Source organism: Cuculus canorus, chromosome Z, assembly GCF_017976375.1.
Source record: "Cuculus canorus isolate bCucCan1 chromosome Z, bCucCan1.pri, whole genome shotgun sequence".
NCBI classification, from domain to species: Eukaryota; Metazoa; Chordata; class Aves; order Cuculiformes; family Cuculidae; genus Cuculus; species Cuculus canorus.
In genome coordinates this window covers 64793766-64816649 of record NC_071441.1, presented here as the reverse complement: position 1 = coordinate 64816649, position 22884 = coordinate 64793766, and the positions used below count along the sequence as shown (strand labels likewise).

General features: G+C 38.2%; 1 long non-coding RNA gene across 2 annotated transcripts in view; it reads right to left on the bottom strand.

The window, feature by feature from the left end:
• LOC128850419 (uncharacterized) overlaps positions 1-20461 on the bottom strand; it is a 32234-nt gene extending 11773 nt beyond the window's left edge. For both annotated transcript variants that reach the window (XR_008447845.1, XR_008447844.1), the window contains exon 1: positions 20260-20461. This is a non-coding gene — a long non-coding RNA (uncharacterized LOC128850419). The remainder of the gene's footprint in view (positions 1-20259) is intronic.
• Between the last annotated feature and the right edge of the window lie 2423 nt (positions 20462-22884).

Sequence of the window (22884 nt, the reverse complement as noted above, 5' to 3'; positions counted from 1 at the left end):
AGTCCACAATTAGGACAGAAATAGATTTTAATTACAAATGAAGGTTATGTAAGTGTAAGTGCAGATGGAATAATTAGAACCTTTTTGGTGAAATCCTAAGTACTTATTCACAAAGCTATAGAGAGTTATAGCAACATCTGGTCCAACAAGAGAATAGAATATCCTTTATTAAGGGTGTGCTCATGGGAAAAGGAAAGATGGCTCTAAACTGAAATACATGTGAAGTTCACACACTGCAGTGTTCATTTCTGTAAATCATGCTAGCATATTGCTTACTGTTGCATGAATGTTTTAAAGTAAGGCACGGATAAGCAGTCTATAAAGTAGTAAATGAAATAATTCAATTTTTTAAACTGTGTCTGGTGTTGTCCAGGCAGTACTGTGTCAAAAAGTAACATCTGGCTAAAAAACAGCAGACAGCACAAAAGATAGAGGCCACGCCTTCACAAATACTGCACTAAAAGATGCCCTTTAGAAAAACTGTTCACTTTTTTCTGCTATCTTTGATATCATTCACACAAAATATACTGTAATTCCTTTTTAGTCTCTACCTGTGACTACTGCAATCTGCCAACTTTTTTTTTTAATAAGAAAGGGCACAATACTTCAGCTTATAGTGACTGTGATGCTTTAATTACAAGGAAAAATCCTGATATTATGCAGTCCAAAGCAAGTACATTTATATGAGTTTTACTCTTAAAGGAAGAAATGCCATTAATCAGAAAAATACTAACACCTTTGGTGTCATTGCACTGAATTCAGCTGGGAATAACCCCAGGATGACTGTGCGCATCCCAAGAATGACTGTGCACCAAAAGTACTTGCTGAATATTTCATGGAAGGAACAAGGAAATATAAACTGAACCAAAATTTCTCTCTACATATATTTCAATGGTAAAATTACTTTGATATGTGATTGTACTTCCTTTGTGAATGAAATGCACACAGCAGATCTAGAAAGATAAGCTGTATTGGGATCTTAATTTGGTCAAGAGAACTCGGAGCCAAAGAGTTTTCCATTATTCTCTCTAGTTGATGCTTTCTAAGTGGCTCCCCAAACACAGATAACAATGTTTTCATTTTGAAAGAAGAAAAAAGAAATGCTGTAGCTCTGTTTTGACTTGTAAACTGAAGACCTGGATTCCTTGAGCCAGAATTTTACAAATTTACAGAAAAACTTCCACAGAGTTTTACAAATACATTACAGACTACAGGCTACAAATACATTAACAGACAATTTTTAAACCTCATGTACACACTTCACTCACTCACCCTCCAAATACACTTCCTTAAAAATGTCTTATGAAAAAAAATGTTACGTTGACTCTGGAAACTGGCACTGTAAGGAAAATAGAAAGTATTATGAGACTGATATTAAAAATCACTCTTTCTAGAATACTACCATTCCAAGCAAAGTTTTTTATAATAATTTTACCTTCTTTCCTTTTCATTTTCACTTTTTTCTTTTTTTATATACGAAGTTTTCTAAGAACTGTTATTTAAGAATGAAATATTCTTCTTTCACCTTTTAGCTGTCGCTCAGAGACACCAGTTTCTGCCACCTGTCCCAGAACAGTAAAATTAGCCACATTTTTCTAAGTGCCTCCCCAAACACAAATAGCAATATTTTCATCTTGAAACAAGAAAAAAGGAACTCTGTATTTCTCTTTTGACTTATAAATTGAAAACTTGGATTGGTGAAAGTGATGCCACCTAAATGCAGCTCATTAGTTTCACACTACTTCATTCTAAATCAGCTTAGGAAAAGGAAAGCAGATAGAGTCTCCTAAACCTCCTGTGGTCCTGTATACAAATTCTGGGTTAAATTAAGGCAAAGCCGTCAGAATACTTCCTAGCAGTGTAGGTAAAATTGGATTTTGCTAACTACTCTGAGGCAGAGTGGGTCTCTGTCCAGTACACATATTGGGAGTGGGAAGGCTAAGCACTGCCTGGTTGCTTTGGCTTATCAAAGCAGGGCTGGTAATCATCACAGGCGCTGCAGCATCACTCCTGCACAACACCAGTGGGCAGCTGACCCTTCCGGATCCTTGGCACAGGCATCACTACAGAGCCCTGGGAATTCAGCTTCCCCAGGCAAATTATCTCCTTTTATGCATATGCCTATACCTGTCTCTGAAACAGCACTTTCAAATAAGCACAGCATACTTATAGGCACCACAGCATGTTGGATTGATCTGGATAGATTTAAATCCAGAACCAGTTCTAAGTCACAGGCAAAATTAATTCCAGACAAAGTAGTCCCATTGCCAATGTAAAAAGATGGTAAGGAAATTGTGAATGGAAGAAACTTTAGGATACATTTGTAAGACAGAACAGTTTGCTTATTTTACTGCTCTGGGACATGTGGCATCATTTCCTTCTGAGCAGCAAGTTACCTGCATTTGGGGACTCATTTGGAGAGATAACGCTAGAGAAAAGCAACACATTTCCTTCACAATGGAACTTTATGACTAAAAATGTTTCATGAATTGCATGCTTCAATTGAAGAGATCAGTCTTAGTAAAGATATAAAAGCAGCATAACAGCAAGAAAGAGTGAATTGGGATATTACCTAACTTGTTTACAAAAGTCAAAATGTCATGCATCACTTTTATCCATAGTGGTGCTTTAAGAGAGAAGGTGAATTTCCTTCATGGCAGTGGATTTCTACAGGGATATTGGATGTGACTGGTTTTGCTAATAATTTGGAGAGGAAAAGTATTTAGGAGTGAAAGTAGTTCTCCACTTGCTGTTGGGGTTTTTGTTGTGTCTAAACTTCCTTCTTGGAAGACAGTTGTTTTGCTTCTGGACTTAGGAGTTAGCTGATTGCACCAGAGGCTCACAATGTTACTTTCCAGGTGAAAATATTCTCTCACAGATACTTAAGTTGGGATAAGGTTTACGGAAAAAGTCTTGTTTAGAAAAGTTTAAAAGCAACGTGGAACGACATTACTGAAGTTATAACTACAGCTCACTTCAAAGAGCCTGTCCCAGTGCTATGCTAAAATACAGATTAGAGTTTGCTGATAAGCCTCTTATCAGTTACTCAAATATTTTTGTAACAAACAGAACCGTAAGTAATATTTTAATCTGTTGTGATGACTTATGGAGTCTCTAATCTTGATAACACCAATAATGAGCACACTACATATCTCAATGTTTGACAAAGTTTTGACACCATTGTGCCATTCTTCTTGGGAAAGTCGATCATATTTTTGTTCAGTTTGCATTGATATGAGATGAATTTTACAGATACTATAAAAATCAAAAAATACCTCATGTTACTGATACTAAGAACTCACTCTGGAGCTGTAGCAAGACAATTTTCTGTTCATGCAGTTCATTGATGGTGAATTCTTATGAAAAAAAGTAAAGTGTCAGCTGTATCCAAGGTTTCAAAAGGCTTCTGAAGTCACCAAACTGGATTAAACCTTCCACAATTCACATAGCAGGGGTGACACAGAGATCCATGTGCTGTATTTCATCCCGAAGAATAGGCATGGAAGTTCTGAACATTGACTTCATAGACCAGCAGTCCAATTTCTTTCTTCCAGACCACAAATTTTTCCCATAATCACAGATAGGTGGAATAGAAAGTAAAAAAAAAATGAAATAGCAGCACATCTAGGGAGAATGAATTGCTCTGGCTTCCTGTCACATGCTCAATTTTGCTTTTTGCTTTGCTGTTACCATGGCACCCCTTTCATCCTCCTCTAAAAGTAGCAGAATGATGAAACATCTTGAAACTTTTGTGGAAAATCCTTTTTCTGCACAGGATGTTCATGCTTGTTTCACTCATGACTGGTTAGTGAGAAGGCTGTTATAAGAAAGGAACTGAAAGCAAGTTGTTCTTGTCTTTCATACAGCAACCTTAGATGTGCTTGCCACCAACAGCTTGTTTAAAAATTTTTCTCTCCAGTGGAAACAGTCCCAGCATCCAGATCATCTAAGCCGTGTTTTCTCTACATTTTCTTTTCCCATCACACTTATGCTACTGCTAAAGTTTTCTGGCTCAGAGCTATCAGATTTTCAGCACTAAGGGTTACTTTCCCCTCTAGGTGACACCACACTATAAGTTGATCTGCACTTAATATCTGCAAGCCCTCATTGTCCTGTCACCACTGGTGCCCTAGATGATGACAGTCATATAAATAGAACTGTAGTAACACAGTTTATGTCAGAAGTTCTCAGAAATATAATGTGAATGCAAATGAAAGTGAATAGTCCTCAGTGGAAGTGTCGCCCACAGTGATGGTAAAGCACTCGTCAAGAGATAAACCCAGTGTCTCCTGAAATTCTGATGTTGCCTCCAAGACATGCCCAAGAACTCATCTAGTCTAAATATTTCTGTTAAGCACTTGTGAGTAAGTGAACTTTGATGCTCTCTCAAGCTACTGAGATGGAGTTCCCAGGAAAAAAAGAGCATTCTTACACCAAGACTTTTCTTCTCTCTTTTTTTTTTTTTTAATTAGAAGTGTTGTTACAGAAGCAAATAAACAAACAAAGGCAGTTTAGAATATTTTTAATAGCCCTCATAGCCAAAAATGATAATGTCTTTCCCTCACTGGATAAACATGAAAACCCTGAGAATGTGCCTGAAGATGATGAGGAAGAGAAGCTGAAAACAGAGCTGGGAACCTAAATGTGTCATTGCTGTAATACCACTGGCATAGTTTCAGCATAGTGCTCAAGGAAAAGCCAGAATTCAACAGAAAGAAAATTAATGCTTTCCAAGGCTTGTTGAATTATCTTAAAAAAAAAAGGCAGTAGCAACCTAGCTAAGAAAGCATCAAATGCAACTTGTGCTGACGATATTAGAAGTTACAAATACAAGCAGGAACAAGTTGAGTTTTGTTTAAAGGATGGATAGTTGGAGAAGGTACAAAATGGAGGTTTCATTGACTGGAAGTAATGCAACTTCATGCAGGAAGAAGTGAGAAATAAAATATGAGTTTTAAAGGGACAAGTTGATGATCTTGAGCACAGTTTTTAGGCCAGACTTCCACCCTCAAGGAAATTGGTTGGCAAAATGAGAAGAATGCTGGGCACATTTGTAAGACAACTAATCCTTAGAGAAATGAGTCTTGATAAACAGAAACTAAAATAGAAGAGTTAATGAAAATGCCACTATAGCAAAATAACTCTTCCGGCAGCTATGAGACAGATACTCATGAAAGCTGTAATGAGTTTGATGAGTAACTTACTTTTAATCAGCCAGCTTTTGCATGATGACTCTTTAAAATATGCAATTTGGTAATAACACAAGCAAAATTTTTTAAGTAGCAGCTGGAGAATATGGCAGGAAACCTGAGGTAACAGAGATTTCAAAAATACTACTTGTTTGCATATTAGTCAGTCACTAGGAGGTTTGGTTTATGCATATCTCTATTACTTACTAACTGATGTGTTAAATGCCGTATTTGTTCAGACCACCAAAAGAAATTGATTAGCATTGTGACAATAATCTAGCACTTAAAACAAAAAAGCTTCACAGTCTACTAGGATGCACCTTGTCTTTGGTCCAGAGGCACAGTACTCATGACACTAAATGCCTTCACAATCCATTCATCCTTTGCTGTTAGACATCAGGCTCAAAATTAATATTCTGACGCAGTCATTCAAATTCTGGGCTTTTCCAAACAATTTGCCATCTGTGAATGCAATACCTCAATCAAGAAGTGTCCATTTTTGCTGCTGTTCATATTGAATTTCTGGGCGGCTCTGATTAGAAACTACAACAGGGCAGCTTCCATCCACGTTGCGATCTCTGTCTAAAGTAATTATGTTTAGGCACCGATCTGTGCTAGAGAATTGTGTTCTAAGACATTCCTGGGATCAGATCTCAGGAGGCTTAGACACACTGGTTCTTCCTAGAATCCAGAACAGTTGTAGATATGAGCTGGGCACCAAGTTGCTCTGCCCTGAAAAATCCAAGTTTCGGTATAACTGTAGTGAGGCAAACTGTTGTGAGTAGGAGAACTACAAGGCGGACTACAGTAGCTACAGCAATTCGAGAGCAATAGAGTAGGGCTTATAGAAGCGCAGTTTTGGACTTGAATGCCTATATTTTTTTTCTAGCTGCACTACTGTTACCTTGCCCTTCACAGGATTTTTGGACTGAAGAATCATCATTGAATGTCCATTATAAGTTCTGATCAACAAATGAACCGAATATTCTCAGAACTGTTATGTCTGGCCTTCTCAACAAGAGTATCAAGTAGCTTTTCTGGTCCCAATTCTTGCGACCTTGCAGCTTTTAAGCTGACCATATCCTTGCCTGACCTCTCTTACCTCTCCTGTAAATGTCCCTTAATGACCTTCTGGAGTCTTCTGCTTCCTTTTCTCCAGTCATGGCTGCTAGACTGACTTTCGTATCCTCTCTGACAGGTGATATCTAAACAGGTCATCTTCTCTTAGACTGCATGCTGGAAGTCCAGATTTGGAAACTTATATGTCTGCACTACAGTCAGTAGTCAAGATTCTGTTGTCCTTGCATGGGAATTAGAGACCACTGGGGCTGAAAAGGCATCGAACATCCCTGCTTAACCCTATAGATGAAACAAATAGTTTCCCTGATGTTTTCTCCTTTCTGTTCAAGAAGAAAGATTTAGTGACAAAAGGAGTTTATTCTGGACCCACTTAATGTTTTAGAGGCAAAGAAATACTCACAAAATATGAAAGTATGTACAAGTCACCAGGGGAGTACGCAGATGTGTATTAGTCTCTCACCAGTTTGTTGTCCAAATCATACTTTCCAACACAGCAGTGGATAATTTGACCAGTTCTTGTCTCAGACCACATACCTTGCTATCTAATACAGTCGTGTTAGCAGTGGCATATCCTTTTGCCAGACTTCTTACATGGAAACCCCTTCCTTTATAATCAATGTTCTCTCTTTAGCTTATCAGTAACATCCCAGTGCTGACATGCATCCCAAATCAGGATGAACCACATTGACTAAATAACAAAATAATACAAAGCATCAAGTAGTCTTTGTCCAGATGTGCTTGTTGTGTACTTCAAAGAAGTCAGAAGCAGGGAGAACTGGGAGAGAAGACAAGAAGACCGTGGGATTGTGCAGTTGCAGTGACTCAGCCTGTGTAATTAGGATTAGATTGTGGCTTTCATGTCATTACTATATGTAAGGGGGAGTACCAAGGAAGGTTTGCTTCAAGAAGCTGTAGTCTTTCATGGGAATCTTTGTGCCCACAGGAATGAGTAATTCTGTCATGCACTCTGCCCAGTTCATTCCTCAGGACACAGCTCGCAGCAACCTTCCCACAGTACTGACTCAAAGGAAAAAAGGCTGGTGCTCTTGTGCTACAGAGATTACTAAGCTGAATGAGGTGGAAAGAATTTCCAGTCTAAATTCTGGCTGTGAGTAGAAGTGTCTCCTCTGTTTGTACATACACTCAAATATTAGATTTCTTCAGTAAATAAAACAGTACAAAGTCTATTGGAGTGTGTGTGACAGAGATGAAAATTAACTGAAATACTTCAATGCAGTCAAGGGTAAAAAGGGGTGAAAAGTGTTTATCTGCTTCTAATTTCAGCAGGGACAAATTTACCTAATTCTCATAGATATAATTTGATTCTTTTTCCCCTTTTTTATTTACTTCTTTGCCACTAATATAATGGTAGCTAAATATCACAATAGCAAAAGAACTCCATAAAGATAGTTGACAGTACAGTCAAGTTTTTGACAAATATGGTTTTGAGAGTTTAATTTAAAAGTTTTACTGTTTTCAGATAGACAAGGAAAAGAAACTATCATTTTGATAATAGTAGTTTTCTGAATATTTTCCTATTAATGAATACATCTTGAACAGAATGATCTCTGTTATTTGAAAGGATTCAGTTTACTCCCTAATATCAGATAGTTACACAAAGGGTTTTTCTAAATGCACACTTTCTATTTGATACAATCCAAACTAGCTTAGTGATAGATCATAATAAATCCTGGCATATTAAATCCTGAAACACAGCTGGTTAAACACAATATTTTCTGCAAAAGAAGAGGCCTTGCATTCACTCATTAACAAGACTCTAAATCTAGGATTATACTCAGAAAAGAAAAACAAGTCATACTCAACGAGATATAATGGCTTGGATTTGGGAAGTGGGTAACTAGTAGCAACTGGTTTATCTTTCCTTTCATTGGTGATGTAGCAATATTTGTTCCTTGAAATGGCTGCTTGCAAAGGAATCAAGGAGTACAAGTATTGCAAAAGAAAAGAAATACAGCAGAATAAAAGCATACACCAGGAAATAGATGGTAAACCATTAAGAAATCCAAAAGCATCGAGTGCACTCCCCTACACACCACTCCTACTGCAGTAGCATATATATCCCTAGTTCAACAATAAAAGTCTTCTTTATTAGACAATAGCTGAAATTACAGTGATCTCAGTTCTCAAGTCATGATCTTAAAAAGCAGCTTTAATACTGACAGCAAAGAGACTAATAAATGCAACTTTATGTTGTGACTGCCATAGTAATGTTTGAGGCAGTGAAAGATCCTCCAGTACGGTAATTCACAACCTCATCTTTGATATGTGGCAGCCTTTTAGCCTCTACTGAAGGAAAATCCCTGGAGACAAAATACTAACTCGCTTACTTTCTTTATGAATAGGGCACTACTCTGCAAATTGTATTTTTCTGTAAAGCATAATAGCCATGTTCAGTTTTGCTTCATCTTGCCTACGTCAAAAGAAGTATTTGTTTATATATTTTGATTAAAAATTGATTTTATAAGAAAACAGAACTATTCATATATAATACTGAAATGGCCATTAAAATGAGAAGTGTTGGACAATATTTTTTGTTGTTATGTTGATAGTTACTGTAACTACAGTAGTCGTTATTTCTATCACTGTGTAGGATCAGTCATTCTGGACATTTCACGGTACTTCACGGTACCTGCTAAAAGAATACAGCCCTAAACATGTTGACATACAAAATTTGTTGCCATGAAAGGGAAGAGGAGTGCAACAGAGTAACAAATGTACCTGTTACAGATACAGATGGGGAGCTAGAAAACAGAGGAAACAGGCAGCTGCCTTTGCATAGAAAGATGTTCAGGAAAAGGTGGGACAGGAGGTGAGAGATGGGAATGGAGCTAAATAGGAGAAAGGCAGAAAAAAAAATCTGGAACTGAAAAACAGGTCTGTAAAACCAGAACTGCAAAATACAGGTGCCTGTCTCCACAGGATACAGAACATTCCTTCCGACTGGTTATCATATGTATGCCTGTTTCTCGTGAGCACCATATGATGTGGAGCTTTTTACTCCTTCCTATGCCTAGCCCACACTGCTTTCCTTGACTGCTCTTAGCTCCTCTCCTTCCCAGCTCAGACCTCTCCTTATCCCTGTTTTTTATCTTTTGGTCTATTATTCCTTCTGTCAATGTATTCCTTCTCCCTGCTTTCAGTCACCTTCCCTTGGCTGTTATTCTCCCTTTCTCCCATCACTCATTTCTCCTTCCTTTCCTCCCTTGCTTTCCTGCGCTTGCTTTGTGCCAGGCATTATGTCCTGTGTCCATAGGCAGAGTGGGTGTCTGCCTGTGGAACTGATTTCTGCGCACACTACACAGGGCATAGAGCTGGAGCAGCCATGCTCCACACTGTGTGTGGCGGTTACAGTTGGACAGAGCATCTTCCGTGCTCAAAAGTAAACAGTCAAATTCTGACAAGCCCCCACTTTACTCCAAAGAATGGACTTCTTCTTTTCAGATTTATCATTTCTCTAGAATATATTTTGCAGTCATGGTGAAGGCACATTTGGGTTGTAAGCACCAACCCTTCCTGCCAAATTTCACAGCCTTGCTTAGAAGCATGGGCGTGCAGAGCTTCAACGGAGTGACTGTAATGCTTATATTAACATGAAGGGGAACATGGGTATTTTTGCCTCATATAATTCTCAGATATGGCTGAACTTTCCAAAATGTTTAATTCTGAAGACTAAACGATACACTAATGGGCCCAGGGTTTTACAAGGCAACATGCCAGGCAAATATAAAGATAGGCTTCAACAATTTGCCCTGTTTAAAATACCATGATCTGATAGGAGCAAAGATACAGCTGAAGAGCTTAAATACAAATGCTGGGAGGAGGTGTTTAGAAGTGATGAGCAAGGATAATGAAATAAAATTAAAAAATGGAAAATCTATAGCAGGGAAAAAATCTCTCAGCTTTGAACTTTCATTAGCCATAGAATATTGTTCTTTTGGGGATGGTGTGAGCCCCATGACTCATCACTTAGCCTGTAAAAATAGGTTAGGCAAAATATTAGAAACATATGTCCCACTGAATAACTCGGTGCTCTCAAAAGGCTGAACCAGATGACTAAATATGACTTTTGTGTTTGTAACATCTATGAATCCAAGAGAGTTTCTGGATGTCTATGCTATGGAGCATAAGGCTCTGTGTCTGAACAAAACAGAAACCTCACTGAAAGACTTGTTTCTGTAGTCAATGCTTGTGCCACTTAGCAGTTTAATCTACAACATATTTCTTTCCTCTGAATTCCCCTCAAAATTGTATTCCAAAGGAAGAACCTCATGGAAGAGAAGAAATATGAAACTCAAGAAAATGTCTGAATTTCTTCCCTGAACAAAGGAGGTGGAAGTGCTAGAAAAGTAAAGGAAGGAGCAAGCATGTGATCTGCTAGAAACAGAGACACACTGAGTGAGTTGAGCTTGTTCTGCCTGGAGAAGAGAAGGCTCTGAGGAGACAGAGAACTTCCAGTACCTGAAGGGGCTACAAGAAAGCTGGGGAGGGACAGTTTATAAAGGCGTGTGGTGATAGGATGAGGGGCAATGGCTATAAACTGGAGAGGGGCAGACCTGGGCTTGATATAAGGAAGAATTTCTTCATCATGAGAGTGGTGAGACACTGAAACAGGTTGCCCAGGGAGGCTGTGGCTCCCCTGTCCCTGGAGGTGTTCGAGGCCAGGTTGGATGGACCTTGGGCAGCCTGGTCTAGTGGGATGTTCCTGCCCATGGCAGGGGGAGTGGAAGTAGGTGATCTTTAAGGTCCCTTCCAACTCAAACTATTCTATGTTTCTATGATTCTATGATTCCATGATTCTATGATTCTGTGAAACCTGATGTAAAAATTCTGGCTAGTCACACAGGTCAGCACCTCATCCTGCAACAGTGCGTCTCCTTCCCCTGAGCACCGCTACTGGCTCAGAGGCTTTATCATGCTGCTTACTCACTAGCAAAGGTACACCCCCTCTCTCATCACTAGAGGAATCTTTTTAAGCTGCTTTAATGATGATTCAAGAAGAAGAATTAATTTACATTTTAAATGGCCACAAAAGGTACCTTCCTTAGAAGCACTCCTAATTGGCATGAGTAACCTGTACTGTGAGAAAGGTCAAATACAAAGTTGCTACGGGGAAGCTCCCTGCAGCAGCAGGAGCAGGTTGCTCGGTAAGACAAAAGACAAAATTGAGGCAAAAGAGAGGGTGGCAGGAATTTTCACATTGAGGCACAAAAGTGCAAAATATTCTGTAATTCCTACAAAGAAGGATGCATGTCTCACTATAATAGAATTGAAATGAGGGAATTTTCAAAACAATAAACTGCACAAGGTTCAATAAAAGAGGTGGAAAATTTTGTGTTGATTGATAGGCATAATGCAGTTTAGCAAATGGACCTGTTGCAGATGCTGCTTTTATTAAGCATTTGTAGCACTGGTCATTTGAAAAGAGTTATGCAGGTGAATTCTTATACTTAACAGGAAAAAAAAGGAGATATTACAATTGATATTACTGCTTGATATTAATTGATAATCCAAAATGATTGAGCCAATTATTTTGGATTATCTGGCTTAAAACTCAGAATTCAGGTCAGAGGACTGACCCCTGAAACTACCATTGTGAGGTTACTTTGAAATCACAGGAGCTCTGTGAAAACCTAGGCTTTAGTTTTTTGTCAAACCATTCATAGATATACAACCTTGTGGTGAAAGCACTGTTTCTGGAACACTGATTTCTATCTGGCCTGATATGCAGCCTCTGTCACTCAGATTCAACAGAGACTAAGCAATGTCCTGTGACTGGGAGCCTTGACTGGCTGTCAGATGCTGAGCATGCTTGTTCCTCCCCAAAATCTAAACTTTTTTTCATAATTAAATGGCAGAATACCTTGAAAACTGTAGACTATTCAGTTAATACTCTTCTAAGTCTCATTGATTCAGCGGATACAGGTATTTGCATTTTACAGCATTAAGATACTGCTGACAACCAAAACTGTTGTTTCCCAAAAAAATTTACCATTGCTAGCAGTAATATCCTGAGTAGGGGAAAATTTCCCTAGCAATAGAGTTGTATTGATCAGTACTAGTTAGCTGAGGATCTTCCTGAATACATCCTTTTCCTTCTGTTCCCCTACAATATAATACTGAAACAGATGCTAATAATTGATATTTGCATACAATCCCATACATTTGCTTTTAATTTTGCAAAAGTTGCCTACTATTGATATGGTTTGAGTTCCTACATTTAACATAGTCAAATTTTCATTTAAAGCAGGAATTTAGGCACTTTTTTTATGCATGAGGAAAGAAGCATAACTTTCATAATTATGGCATTCATACTCCATTTTATGAAATGAAGCTGATAAAGCGAAAAGCATAAAAGAAAGGTTGGGGTATGTTGTTCTTTCTTCCTTAAGACCAATGAAACACAGTTTTGGCAGTGATAAAAGACAGACGGGGAGAAGAAGAGGTGACCTGAGTCTTGGCATGAAGAAAATGAGATGGTGCAGAGGCAGAGGGATATCCACTGCCTCTGCAGGCATATCTGGCACAAACCCTTACTGTGAACAGTTTGGCCTAGCAAAAGTAACAAATGATGAGACACAAGACTTAAATGCAGCTGGAGAGAATAACAGAGATCAATAGGGATTTGTCATCACAATGGAGCAGACACCCAAGAGTGACAGGTACTTGCTAGAGAAGGGGAGGAGAAGATGGCTTGAATGGATTTTCTCTGGAAGCCTATAAGGACAGAAGAAAGACAGGAATAAAGCTACCAGAGGGAAAATATAGCTGAGGAGGAGATTGGCTGCTCTAAGGAAAAGGAAACGCTATGAAGCAGCAGAAGAGGGTGGAGAGGAAGAAATAACAAAAATAGGCAAGGGGTGAAATATAAGGTGGCATAAGGATGATAGACAGAAAATGACGAGAAAGAGGGCCTAATACAGAATGAACACAAAGAAGAACACACAGGGGAGGATTTTCATATGAATAGCAGAAGAAGAAGGTTTACATGACTCTCTAGGAGAAATTGACGGGCTGTACTTAGAGTAGACTCGGAGAATAGGAGAGCGGGTTGTCTGCCAGGATGAAAAATGTGGGTATGTCTCTACAATGGATCATCACAGGAGTGAAAGAGAAGGCAATGGGATGCATGACACTTCCAGGTTCCTACTGGAATGACTCAAAGACACTTATGCACAACTGGAAAGGACTGGGAAAGAGATGGGGGAACTCATTCTCTAATGCAATTCTTTTAGTCCTTGGAGAGATTAAAAGGTGGCCAAAATGTCAAAACCAAACAAACACTAAAGTAAAAAATGTATTCAGAAAGAGAAAAAATACCACAACCCCTAAGAATGAATATGACTTCATGGAAGAAATTTTCGGACTTCCTTCTGTTTCTCATGTGTTCAGAGATACAAAACTTGTACACTGTTCCAATGGAAAGGGAAACAAAAAGCCTCCAAGTGTGTAATTTACCAAAGATATCTTCCTTGCTACTGGCAGCCCTCAGGATTACAGCCACCAACTAAACCCCTGAATTGAAACAGGAGCAGCAAACTAACATTAGTTATGGGGACTCCTCAGTAATAGCTTACCCCACATCAGTTCTCATTGGAGCCACTGCCAAGACTGCAAATAAAATAAAGGTCTGTGAGGCTACATCTGTTTTTCAGGCTGCTGTCTGAAGCCTGCTCTCCCAAGCCTCAGTTTTGAAACAGTTGTTCTTCTGAAGTATGCTGACTTTGGGTATTGTTTAAAGAAAATAATAAAACCATCATATTTAAATATTTATTTTGCCAAAAAAAAAAAAATTCTGTGTATGCTTCTGTATTATGTTTTCTGGGTTCTTTCTTCATCTTTAGAAAACACACAATCTGTTCTCAATTTCCAGAGTAGATTGAGAAAATTAAGATCATGGGTCTGATTAATGTTTCTGATTAATTTCTAAATTGGGAAATCAGAAACTTCATTCTGTTAAGTTTAACCATTTACTATTTTTGGTCACTACTAAATGCCAGTAACAAGCAGTAGCCTTAAAATAGCCACTCTAAACTTACCTTACCTGAGAGATGTAGAAAATTTTAGTAAAAATTTAAAGTATTTTTAGCTGATCCTACACAAAATATGCTAGATTTGGGAGTGGGCAAAATGGATATTTTTCAATGCTGGTGATAAATAAAGAAAGGCAACTACTTTGTAAAAGAAATGTATTGCGTGTTGTTGAAACAGAGGTCATCCTCTCAAATAATCTAAGAATCAGCACCTTTTGAACCTTTGAAAGCTCTTTGGGAAAATATCATCCGTGCAATAGACCTAGAATTGAAAACCTAATTATTTTAATGCAAATATCTTTCAGCATTCACTTCACCTGTATCTGTTAGCACTACCCACATTTTGGGAAACCTAAGTTTTCATGCAAAAGTCAAAAGCTTTTGTCCAAAGGATAAGTCATGATCCTCTAGAGTAATGAATATGGATAGCAAACTAAAAAGATATGAATGATTCTTTGAATATCAGACATATTCATTGTCCTTTTGTATTTACTCTTCTTGGGCACAAGAAGATTATTAACACTGTTATTATAATTAACTTCCCTACACGTAAGCCAGCAATTCAATGTGGATGAAAAAATTTCTCAGTATGGCAAGATAAGTTTATGTGTCATTAATATTATGTACTCAGAGAGGGAGATACACAGAGAGATCTCCATTCTGTAATGCTTATCCTCAGAGATGGACATCTGCTTTCACTATGGTTCAGATCTTATTAATTTATAACAGAAGAGTGACTTACATATATGTGTAAAAAATCACGGATGTTTCCTCTTCAGCTGTCCTAGCCCATCTGCAGTTGCTTGTTACCAACATCCAAGGAGATGTCTTGCCAAAGCACAGAACCACTGGGAAAGAATTATAATATCCTACTAATCCAAGTATGTACTTCTCCTTGGAGACTGTATTTTGAAATCATATTATTTGCTGTTTGTAAATGTCAGTCAAGCTCTTAGACAATTTTCGATTCCTGAGGTGAAGAATTAAGATTTGCAGAAGAATTCAGAGTGTAAGCCAAATCCAAATGTTCATTTCAGATTTCAAATTTCAAATTATTCAAACATTATCAGAATAATTAATCTAATTTAATTGGGAGATAAATTATTTCAGTGCTTTTCCTTTAAACCCTTTGTGATGTCCATATACATAAACATGTTAATAAATGAAAATGTTACCTTTTCTGAGTTGCATTTTATGATTTAAATTTTTTTTTTAAATTTTATTTGCAAGATAAAATGTATTTACAAGGAAGTTTTTGTTAGTACATTCAGACTCTGCAACAATTCCTTTCCCATGAAAAAGTACTGAAAGCTCCCGGAATATTAGAAAAGGCTGCAATGTTGGGTTGTAGCCTTCTGATCCAAATAAAAGCAGTAGGTACTGGAGATCACTGAAGTCTGCCAGCAGTACCACTAGGAACTACTACATGCAAAAGAGTAGAGTACAGCCAAAATTTCTTCTCAGCACCTATCACTGCTGAAGGTAGGATGACTACATTACTAACAAATGCCATGCCATTAAAAAGACAAAACTATGCAATCCTTCACTTTGCTCTCAATAGAAAATAGTGGAAAGACAGTACCACAGCAGACTAGTAATTTCACTTAGTAGAGGATTCACTCTGTTTCTCTCACTCCTGTTTCTCCTCTTCCATTTTTCTCCCAGTGAGAAAAAAATGACCTTTAGAATAAAATAAGATTCTGTCATGACCTCCCACAATAAATAGTGGCTAAACTCCAGGACTCAATGAAGACTCTCCTTTCCAATGCTTTTCTTTCGAAGGAGTTCCTTTTGGAGCTATGTGAGGAAACTAGAGTGCAGAATTCTTTGCATTCTAGAGGTTTGATACAAGGCAGTTGTACAATATCTCCTCTCCAGCACTGTATTTTCCATAGGGAAACCACATGATATAATATGTAACAAGAAGCCTTACAGACATATGGTATTAACTTCCTCTAGGTTTTGCAAGGAAAATGCTGAACAAAGCAGCTGATTCCTAGACCTGCCCCATTCCTGTGCATGAGATCCTATTGAGCACCACCAGCATGGATAACAGAACTGGAAAGAGCACAAAGGCACATCATAAATGGGTGCTGAATTAGTAACTTTTTTGCAGTGCAGGATCAGCTTAAAATAATAATCTAGTCATTTCAAATAGGTGACCTCAATACTGAAGCAATGAAAGTGTATTTGCCTTTTAGAAATATTCATTACGTGTGTTTGGGGTGACTTAAGATCAGGCTGTATAAGATGGCGATATCATGAGCTACATTGCTTTCGATTGAGCTCTGATTTTGCCACTCATTCAATTGCAAAAGGTGTAGAAAAACTACAGCTAAATGTGTAAATATGCAGTTGGAGCTGCAAAACTGATAACCTGCATTCTGGGAACAACTAGATTAAACAAGCAGAGTCATGTACAGAGAATTTTCATCATTAAAATAGAGGAGATTATAGAAAAAAAAGAGACAGAATTCATCTTGGATACTCAGAGAGGAGACAAGAAGCACCTGTCATAGCTTGCAGCAAAAAAAATTCTAACTGGATATATTGAGAAAATCTTCACCCTGGGAGTGATTAAGCACCAGAACAGTTGCCCCAAGAAGTTACAGAATATCCATTATTGGAGATGTCTTGTTCTCAGCTAGGGCAGGCCCTGAGGCACCTGATCCAACCTGAGCATGAGGTTGGACTAGATGATCTCCAGAGGACCTACCCAAACTGAATTTTTTTCTGAGGTTAAGATTTTCTACACAAAGACTCTCCAACCAAGCTTAAACTCACTCTTCTGTGTCACTATGACTTTAATATCTATCCTTAGGAAAATTTTGCCAACTAGGAAGCAAGATACATGAAATCACAGATAAACTTCCCCAGGTCTGAAGCACACTGCCCTACCCACTAGTACCAGCTGACCAGAGCCAGTTCAGATTTTTTCATGTGATTAAACCAAACAAGTTTTGCTGACTTGAGGATGAGAATAACTTTGTAGTTCAGACCAGGAGAACCAGGACTATGGAGCTGATTTTGCGACCTTACCTCTTCCACACTAGCAGTGGCTTTTATCTGCCTTTACCCAAAACTAGCTAGCCACCGGTTGTTGTTACCCAGCAAGCCAACCGGCACATGTTACCTGCACAAATATCTGAGACACCGTTCACTGAACGAAAGGTGCTAGGATGAAGTGGCACTCAGGTCAGGGTCAGGTCTACTCTACTCAGTCTGTTAGCTCAGACACACTGATCATGTGCCATGAGTCTGCAAATGAGGAACAGCAGTGAATACAAATAGCTTTCTCGGGAGAGATGAGGCATTATTAGAAATTAGAGTCCTTAAGGCAACAAAAGGTCTTTGCTCCTATCTTCCCTAGACAAACCCAATACTGACTACCTCTACACTGCTGAATAAATGGATGCTGATCTCTACTCCCTTTGTCCGCCTTCTCTCCTTTGAAAAGGCCAATCTCAGCCATATTGTACACTTGTTACAATTCCTAGACTGCAGTCCTAAGCTGCTCCCAGAAGTTACCAAGGAATGCCATTGTTTAAAGAAGTTGTGTCATGGAGTCTTGTAACAGCTAGGCAGCTTTGGCAACTGCAGTGCAGCACCTGAGACAAGAATTTGACCCTGTTTGCTAGTATAAAAAGAGTTTGATTGCCCTGAATATTTAATTTATCAGGGTCTTGGTTATGATGTGCTCTGCAGAAAACTCACTTCTGCCGTTCTTCAGAGGTATGCCAAAGAGCTTTGTTCATCTGCCAACCTAGATTTCTCCTCTGTGCCATGCCACGGTGCAGAAGTCACCACACGGATAAAATTTCACGTAAGTGCCTTGGCTAGTAAGTGATTAGACGAACTACTAGAAACAGCCAAGAGCTCATTCTAGCAGCAAACTGTATAACAATCAATGCAACAGCAAATGAATGATGAATCATTTTACATTCATGTAATACTGTAGGCAGCTCCTCTTCACAATATGACCTAATCTGTGGCAGAAATCTTCTAGAAAATTCAGAATTAAATAGATGAAGGTACTAAAATCAATCATCTTGAATAAAACAATTCAGAAGACAATTTGAGACAAAAGATCATACCTAAGGGAATGCTGGGAAACTAGGAAGAAGCATGTCCGAGCGAGCTATGATACAAGCAAATTACCTTCAAGTGCAGTTATTACAGGTAAAAAATGAATATTCATCTAGATTTACACTACAAGAAATTTGCTTGCGAAGAGTATGATGGTATGAAGAGCATGAAGCCCAAAACAGCTATACTGACAGAAGACCTCACAGGAAACATATTTTTATCTAAAGAATATCTTGTTTCCCCCCAGGGGCAGGTACTGGGACGCTACAGTGGCTTTGTTATATCTATGAACTACAAATCTTTGCCTTTATAACACTAGCACTAATATAAAATACCTATGTCTTTCATTCCACAAAAGCACTCCTTACGCAAACACAGGTTGAAGGTTAACCTTTTCTCATTAAAATCTCTAGACTCTCATGTTTTAAGAAGTACCTTTCAAATAAAATTGGATAGTCTGTATGCATTTCTGAGCCTGTCATCCAAACAAAATTCTTTTGGCATGGCCAAGGCATGAGCTAGTGAAGGTGATACTATATCTGTTTCTTTCTCATTCAAAATATATTATTTACAACATAGGAAATCCTAACATGTAAGCAACATGAACATGTTACTTGATCAGGTTTGTAAGTAAAATCAACAAACCAAAACTGAATTAAACCAATTGACCACATTCTCTGAAAATAAGCAAGAATTATTCATGTCTCTTGGAAGAGTTTTATAGTTGCCAGATATCTGCACACAAAAGTAGTCCTGGGGCTGGCGTACCCCATTGCTGGCAGTGTCTGTAACTGCTGGTTCAGCATTTTCCTCCTCTGGTAAGCACACTAGCCCACCTGTACAATTCTGCCATTTGAGCTAAAACAAATTGCTCTCTGGGTTCTTGGTCAGGGTAATTTGAGTGTGCTATTTAAAAATGCTAAAATATTATTCTCCTGCTGATTTACTGAAATATTCCATATAAAATATTAGGCTTATCTGGAATAAGGTTTTTGGCTTGGCATCATGCAGTAGGCTGGATAGCTATTTTCTTGTAGGGCCTCTGTATGGTGAATATGTTGATCTAGCAATTGCCTTCAATCATTTGCCAAACATGAAGCCACGCAGAAATGTCTTCACAGTCTTGAAATAAAACTGGAGGGGCAAGGGTTGAAAGAGGGCTGCAATGAGGAAGTAATTAGGCAGAACTGCAAGGCTTGTGCATTTCAACCAGGCATGTGTTCTTTTATTTATCTGGGTTTACAAGCAAAGATTACAAGAGGAGCCAAATTGTAAGGAACAAATTGTACATCTTTAGTACTTAAGTTCCACAAATATATAATTCTGGATGTACTAAAAACACTGATCATGGGCCAAGATAGAGTCAGTTAAGAACACTATAAGAACAGAGGAGAAAAACAAAGAGGAAGTAAAAGATATTTTCATACCACAAAAGAGCAAAAGAGCTGTAGATCAACTTCAGTTGTTGTGATTAAGTGGGCTTTTCATATTAAATTTTTATTTCTTTCACAATATTAGTTATGGGACAGAAAAAAATATAGAATTTCAAGGAACCTTCGTGAAGAATATGCTAACATCAAGAGAAACCCTGTCTATATTCAGACATTTATATAAAATACAGCTGTGTAAAGAGCTGCTTTGTGTCGAAAGCCCTTCCCTTCCATCTATAGGTATAAAGGATCCACCTGCCCTCCTTTGTAAAGGATGCCCCAAGGCAAGCTCCAGACCAAAGGCACAGCTCGTGGTGGCAGAAAGTACAGCCCCAGGTGCAGCTAGAGGCCACTATATGAAGCATATCACATGCCCAAGCTTGTCCAATAGTTTCTTAAGTTACTGGACATCTTAATACGTACCTTATAGCAGACAGCTTCCCCACGGACTGCAGGCAGGCAGCGAGTGCAGTAGTTGTTGTGGATTAGAAAGAGAAATCAATCCTAATGGTGATGTTCACAATTTTTTCTGGCACCACTCACAAAGCATGACATAGATTAAGCAATACGATTCAAGATCCATGTGACTGCAATTCCATGGAGCCAGGAAGAGAAACATTTCAGCTGTTCTTTCCACTGTGTCTCCTTCTGCCCAAAGCACATTAGTTCAGAGCAATAGACTACACAAGAAGTGGATCTTGCGAATAATTGAGGCAACCACTATAACTGAGCCAACCAACACAAAGAGAAAGGGAAGCTACTAGCTTGTGCTTACACCACAGGCACAACCACAGACACTCTACCCTGCCACGGGCTTATAGAATAGACGGTAAAGGAGTCCCTTTCTTTCTGACCAGCCCAAAAGGGTCTTGTGAACATCCTGCAAGATTTGGGTATAAGCAGTTTTCCTCTTTTTCCTGCGTCATTCCATTTGGTGTTACATAGTAATTCCAAAACAGTAGATGTTCTATGACCTGTATTTCTCCATGTATATTTTCTCACACTTGTTTTAGATTCTCCATCATAGTTTTCACTATGATCATTTTTTCCAAGACAAGTAAAACCATCTAGCTTGCCTAGTCCATTTTCTTACCTAAAGATAGGTGTCAGGAAGCCTTAGGTTTTCACTCCTAATGCACATCAAGATCAATGACTCATGAATGCCATGTTTCCATTTGTGTAAACTTGTGAGTAAACATCACTGCCTATACAACAAAAAAACCCACTCAACAGCAGAATACACAGTGGGTGACAAATCTCTGACTAATCCCCACGTTCCTTGTTTTAAATATACAAAATTCTTCATTTTTTTAATATTTACTGATTTAATTTATACTTATGTCATTTGATTAATTTTCATATTCACTAGAAACAGTCTTCTTTCCTTGTCTAACACAGCGGAGACACTGGTTTTAGTTCACATTAGAAACTGGGCAGTGCCAATGCTCAGTATCTTAGTCCTTGTGTGTTGGAATTACCTGGGGATGAAACTATTCTTCACTGTTGGGGGAAAGAGGAGAGGAGAGGAGAGGAGAGGAGAGGAGAGGAGAGGAGAGGAGAGGAGAGGAGAGGAGAGGAGAGGAGAGGAGAGGAGAGGAGAGGAGAGGAGAGGAGAGGAGAGGAGAGGAGAGGAGAGGAGAGGAGAGGAGAGGAGAGGAGAGGAGAGGAGAAGAGATACCTTCAACATTAGCTTCACGAGTAGTAGACCTAAATGTTATCGTGTAGAGAATTCCTAAAAATAATTTTCTGTGTATGTTACTGACGTTAATTACAATTTTCTTTTATTTAGAAGGATCTTTTGCACATGACAATAACACTTCCTGACTCAGGCAAAAATATAAATATTAATATTATTATTTTTAAAAAACTACAGCAAATTTTATATAGTCTTTCAGTTAAGTATGTGGCACATACAAAATAAACAATGATGGGATATATATTATCAGCTGTAGTGACATCCTTAGAGTGTGATCTTATTAACTTAGTGCTGAAGCCATCCCAAACGACTTCACAGGATGTGCGAGTTTAGACCATACAGCATGCAACCATCATACAGCCTGTACATGAAGTCATCCACATTTCATGGCAACAGTGAACAAAGTGATCAGCATTTAAAATATCACAGGAGTCATCAATGTAATTAGTCACTAAGGAACGACTAGTACCCATAACAGAGTGTACTGAATAACTAATGTTCTACACTGCTAATGAAAAGCACATCTATAGCTTATCTCATGATTAATATAACAAGTAATTTAGACCCCAAGCCTTCACTCATACTAAAATCAGTACTGTTAAATCAGAAACTACAGGTCAGTTTTGTTCTCCACCACATCAGCTTATTTGAGAAGTGGTATAATTATAATCAGAACTGCATAATTATAACTCATGGTATAATTTGATCCAAAGAATCAAAGTTTTTTTTTGCTCAATTAATTTATATGCTTGCCAGAAAAGCAGAAAATATGAGATCATTTACCTGTTACTATTATTCCTTTCCAAGAACTCTTGTATCTTTACGTACCAACCTAAGGTTCCCTAATCACTGCTTTCATATACTACAAGATATGTCTTTTTGCTGCAGAATATTCTCTTTTAGCTTCAGAAGCATTCTATATCAATCTATATTTTAACAACTCTGTTTCCCATGGATTATAAATTTTTATCAAATTGGTAGCATAATTGAGAATTTATTTTCTCTTTAATGAAATTTGTCCAGTTTATTTTAATGTTTTGTCATTTCATGAGCACGTTGTGTACCGCCCAACTAAATGAGGTGGTGCGGATCTTCACATTTCACTAAATTTGAGTGCATCAAGCCTAGATGCATTAAGAAGACCTCTGTCTCTAGAAAAATAAATCTCTTTAACAGTATCCGAAGTTGGGCAACCAAAATTTGAATCCACAACTCACTTCCAATCACTTTCAGAAAAGCAAATATTCTTTTTGTAACAATGTCTGAAGCAGTTTTTTTATGTTCAATATAGGTTAAAGTCAATTTCTCTTTCACCAGTTTGCATTGGATGAAAACTGGGTGATCTACTAGTG